The 6000-nt window shown below is 40.1% G+C and overlaps 1 protein-coding gene across 1 annotated transcript in view; it reads right to left on the reverse strand.

Annotated features, from left to right (window-relative positions):
• Positions 1-5780, reverse strand: part of LOC141912782 (uncharacterized) — a 30840-nt gene extending 25060 nt beyond the window's left edge. The window contains exon 1 of the mRNA XM_074804177.1: positions 5511-5780. The gene's annotated coding sequence lies outside the window, so the exon portion shown is untranslated. The remainder of the gene's footprint in view (positions 1-5510) is intronic.
• Positions 5781-6000: the final 220 nt, after the last annotated feature.

Consider the following 6000-nt stretch of genomic DNA (forward strand, 5'->3'; position numbering starts at 1 on the left):
TTCCCCGACATTTTGGAAAAGGATATATGTAAGCAAATAAAAGTTTATTAGCGTCGTTCATTTCTGCGCAATCACGATGGAGAACTGTATGCGTTCAGATAACGTTTCGTATAGATTAGCTCTACGTATCACCAGTCGTGTATTGCCATATTGTACACAAAAATGTATATAATTAATTACTTGTTAGCGCAATGGGAAACGTTGAATAACACTTATGGCATCCTCGAATGATCTGAGAGTGAAAGCACACTTGAATCTCTGCTAATAAACTTGCCCTTGTAGACGTCTTGTTTTATAGCGATCGGTACGATAGGGTTGACAGCGGATGAACAGATTCTTGCCTCGACTTTACGGCCTATATTTCGTACGTCACCAGTCGACCATAAATTCACTATCTATCACTCGTTATTTATATACGCGGTTGTGATGCGGGACGCGTGAATGGCCTGCGTTGTTACGCGGACAGGTTATAGCAACGACAAAGGCTATAGCTTTCACGAGCGATTCTCCAGTATTCTTGCTAAAAAAACCGTGGTCCCGAGCTGGTAAAAGCAGGAAAAAGCTATTGCTAATTGCTAGCTGGAAACCGTTCGTAAAAGCACGTGCCACGTTGAAGACGCTTTCTCGTATAGCGGGAACAATCTAGCCGGTAACCGCTTGCGAAAACCAGCCTTAATAGAAACGTTCTTCTAAACCATCGAAGAAGATCTGTGTTACTACTAACGACGAAGCTGAAGAACTTTCATAATAATTCGATAGAAGTCGCGTGTGAAGTAAGGTATCATTTCCGCGGGTGATTCCGATATTCGTCGAGTTTTCGTCGAATGTATTTTTCGTCGCGAATCGGCTGTGACTGAAACAAGGTTGAGAAATAAAGCCCCGAGACCCGCGTGAAAAACAACACACACAAACATTCTCTACAAACAACTCTTTTCACTTTTATAAACACAGGTTCTAATCTGGTTATAATCATTCAACGTAACCGAATGCGACATCTCGTCAAACCCGGCGGCCAAAATTACCAGTTTAGCGAAACCGATTCTGCGGCGTCTGAACAGCGACGGGCGGACAGTAAGACACCCGTATTACTAATAGCGATAATAATACTGATAATAAACTTGATTCCATCAAGCAATATACGTCGCCGAATATCTTATGAGTACAGAGACGAATTGTAAATTATCTTCGGCGTTTCTATTACTAATAGAACCGTTGTGCCGTTGGACGAACCCGTTACGAAATGTAGCGCGCGCATGAAATTAAATCACGGATACGGACTTCTATTATCTAATAAATACTAGATATACCGCCCGTAATGTTGGAGGACCACTTTAAGACGGTTAAACTTCCCCGAGATGTCTACTTACACAACCAATCTATCAATTACACGAGAAATGCGTGATCATCCCACCTTGTGACGTAATCAATAGTACGCGTGATAGTCAGGTCCGAGTTTAAATCAGCACCCCATTGGGGCAAAGGTGTGTGTCACGATCATATTATCTTGAAAAGCGGTTTTCTTGACATGACCATAAATAAATTCAACAGTTTCTGGTTTTCAATCTTGAGGTTAGGTTTTTTAAAATTCACAATTATGTAATTGGACTCATGGAGAGTGCGTGCGCGTATTTGACGGTGCGTTTCAAACGGGGTTTTTTCTTTCTATCACGAGAGATGGGTAATAAACACTTCAACGAACTTAGAACGTAGAGGTTTATAGTACAATACTCGACGACGTAATCTACAACACCGAGATGAAATGAATATGCCAATTCAATTACCATTTAAAACAAGAATAGTTGGGTCGAAATGTTTCGAAATTTAGATACAATTTTCATGTTTTTTGGAAGATGAAAAGTAATCTATTCTCAAATGATGTATTCAGGTACCCGGGCACTTCATATTTAAGATCTGTCCATTTTCAATAGGAAAATGGCCATTTTCACTGCTCTTTTTCTTGAGATAGAACTGCCCCTCAAAAGAAGCTCGGCACGGGCCTGGATCGGACACTCCTTAAAAAGGCCACCTTTAGACCTCGCGTCCGAAATTCATTTGTTTTTAGATATCTGTATTTAGCAGGTCATTCTATTCATTAAGTCCTGCGCGTCTTATCGCGGTTCTTGTACACATTTGTAAATGAACACATTTGACGACAACCGCGTGATAATATTCTCACTTTCCTAATACGAATGATACCGATATAATGAGAAGCTGTATCATTCGGACTAGTTCCATTGGTCTACTGGTTAGTCCGCGCGCTTTCTGCGCACGAGACCCGGGTTCGATCCCCGGCGGGTGCGCGTTATTTCGCTGTCACTCTTCCAATTAATACATGAACTAGCGCATGTATAGGTATCGGGAACCACACGTGCGAGACCCGGGTTCGACCCCGATGAGTGCGCGTAATCTCACTAACACTCTCAGATGATCATGTTTGCGTATCGGTTACGGGAACCACACCCGTTCGAATTCAAGTCATCAGGCATTTAATTAATAGTTTAAATGAGATACGGGTATCATTTCGATAATTCGTGTTATCGTATGATGATCACGAACCTCGTGCGTTTTCGAAATTGTAGTCACGTCGAAAATAGTGCGTTTAATGATATTCATTCGAATCAGACGATGATCAACCTAAATAAACAGCAGGACGACGGCGTTTTGTTATTTATACAGTCGCAATGCGGTGTTTACGTTCCTACTTTATCAACCGTCGAGTTTAAATTCGAGTCGCTCTCTCCCTCTCTCTCTCTCTCTTGCTATCATCCATACGTTTGACCCGTGATGAAATTTAAATTACCAATTACGGGTATATGAAAAACGCGAAGCGCGTTACGGAATCCGCCGCCTGTTGAAAACGCACTCAACTCGCGCTAGAATGATCTACAAATATGTCGAAATATCTGAGTTTTTTTTCATATGTATATACGCGCGTGTTATTGTTTTCTTCTTTCGTTCGTGAATTACCAATCCGTCCCGCAGATACTCGCGGTGTGCGTCTCGAGCAGTTTCAAGGAGATTCGAAAGGAAAAACATGTCTGATAAGACGAGTGTTTGGCGATGCTTCGTTCACAAACGTATATATAAGGATTGTCGAACTCTTCATTTTCTACACAAGATGCTGCTTTCGAGTACTGAATCTTTCAAATAGATTGTAGTGAAATTACTGCAGGTTTTAAAAACCTATATACATATAAATGTAATGGGATACTCGCAGCTTTACTGTGGCCATCGAGCATTGCAGGCGTATGGCAGGCGAGGATCCGCCAGGTTCGCTCGTAGAAAATTGGTCATTCGCGTTCGATTTCTTCTACATTTCAAGTAAATCTATATGAACTTTTCTCATAAATGAATCAATTATAAAAACCTATACCGATATCCGAGTAGAAGAATGAAAGTATTGTATATTCGGTGGATGCTGTGATAATGGATTCGGAATTGAAAATGAACTACTTTTGACAACGGATTTTGACCTACTGCTCTTCACGCCATCTGGTGGGATAGCTGGTTTTGCGGGCACCCCCATTCTGTATTCTGTATCATTCCTTGCATTTCATTGTGATTGAATATAAGAATTAAGAATGTTTATGTATCATCACCAGTAGTCGAATTAATTAGGGGCCTGCGTATCATATTCATGGATAGAATGTAATCTAAACCTCCAAATTATGCGAACATGGAACTGGGCCACAGAAGTTCTACAGCTCTGGCCCAATTCCAAAGATGGTCTTAAATCGTAAGACTGGTCTAAAGTTGCTTGATTGACTATAACTACGAGGGTCTTAATTGGTTCTAAATGTCTTAGATTGGTTCTAAATCTAATTCTTGGACCACGTTCGACATCTAACCCGTATTTGATCAATGTTATGTTCACAAGGCGATTGTTTAGTTTTGGAAAAGAAGCGATACGTGCTAATTGTGGAAAACAGATTTCCGAGAAACGCGTCGCAGAGAGATTTTGTATAACAATCACCTGTGAGAAATTGCTAGGGTTTTACGTCGGCGAAGAGACGTATTCTTCACGAGCGACAGAAAATGTAGCCCAGCAAAATTATACTTGGGGAAAATAGCGGCTAATATGAATATCATTTCCTTCAAAATAGGACAAAAAACCACAAACAGAACATATACATATATATTTCATTTCATTTCACACATTCGTTATTCGCATGTGATGTTTTTTTTTTCGTCATAAAAAGTTTTTCAATGATCAGCTCGTCTCAAGTGACAGTTCGGCTTGCATGTCGGATTTCTTTGTTCAAAACCGAATCGCGTGTCGACTCTCAGTTCCCCCATCGCTCCGTCTCTCTTTCTCGAGAGAGTACGGTCGTGATTTTTTTTTCGAGCATTCAGCGAGTGTGAACGCGTGAAGATCTAATTTATTTTAGTTTAATTCTAGTTGATCTTGATTCATTACGTACTAAGATACCGACTTATTCATCGATCAAAGAAAATTAAGTGGCAGTTACTCTTAGCTGATAAGCTATTCAATGTTGTTATTGCCAGCCGGTTTGGACCTGATGTTTTCCGCGAGTCTAATTCACTCATCGTACGGCAAAAAACCCTTCGCTACTGGACACGTTTAAGAGAAATTTTCAATAATAATTTTCAATTCTCAATTATTGATCACCTGTTACCCGTATATAAGACACGTGGCAGTTGTAGAAACTATCGCCGAACGGTAATGAAATTTGTGAGCGACTTCGCGAATGAAATTGAAAACTCAATCACCGGCAAGACGGCACCACAGTTCATTGTCGAAATTTCCAATTATGTACTTCGATTTGAATAAAAAGAAAATGCGACCGGTGATCGCTAAACTATATCTGTACTTCGATTCCCGATTTCCGAATTCAAACCCGCTGTTTCGTTCCCGGCAGGTGTGGGGTGGGTTTGTATAAGGGACACCGAATCAAAGCAAAACGATCCAAATCTATTGCCATTCAAATAAATAAGTGGGACAATCCTATTCTATGATAAATAAATTATTGCGTTTTACTAGTAAATTGGACCATTTGAATGTACTTAATATCGGCAAGATTTAACACGAAACCAAAAAGAACGCGCGTTCGAATTGTGAAATGTGACTTAGCGAATTCTGGAAGGGTGTGGTGTACCGGGCGTGTTTTATGTTTGCAGGCTGTTTTCTTAAGCATTAAATTCGTTTATCGTTCTAAGGATCTGTAATCTAATCTAATGAACAAAAAATTTAGAAAACTCCCATTAAACCGAATTACGAGTCTTTGAACATGTTTTCGAACAACAATTACAAGCCACGAGGGTATAACTTTCATGTTCAGATAAAAGAACTATAATTGACGTTTCGACATTCAACATAAATTCAAAATTTTGCGATATACATGAATAGATGTATTCCACTACTTGCTTTTTTTCGTACGCATGCAAATTAGCAAAAACAATGTCTCATTTATTCGAAACAATATTGGCTGTATAGAATATCAAGGTATATTGTCAGTAAAGCGTGTTTATAAAGATTGAATATAACTTACCAGCGACAAAGAATGAATTGTAAACTCCTTGAATATGAAGACAATTGAAGATAAGTCCGGTTGATTCTGCGAGTGGACTTAAGTGCGACAACTTGATAGGATTGAGCAACCGAACTTACGAACATGTATAATTTGCGCGCACGAGTAGCTTCAGTGTTTCATCATAGCAGCCGCAATACTTGATACAATGTATGATTTATCTTTAAGTCCTTCTTATCTTCAAGTCTGCGGCAAATTATCTCAGCGTGGCGGAGGAGGCAGGGCTTACACGGCAGCGAAGTCAGGAATGAGGGTGGTCAATACTAAAGTTGAAGTGAAAACGACACTAGTGGAATACGCGCGTTCCACTCGTAGCCAACCGCCGCTTCAGACGTTATGACGTCATGCGCGAATCGACGTTGAAGCATCTTAGCGTTCGCGTATACGTCAACTGGAACTTCAACGTTTAAACGCCATTAATGCCGACACGTGGGTATTGTTTTTGTTAGTA

This window comes from Tubulanus polymorphus, chromosome 11 (assembly GCF_964204645.1).
Source record: "Tubulanus polymorphus chromosome 11, tnTubPoly1.2, whole genome shotgun sequence".
Taxonomy (NCBI): Eukaryota; Metazoa; Nemertea; class Palaeonemertea; order Tubulaniformes; family Tubulanidae; genus Tubulanus; species Tubulanus polymorphus.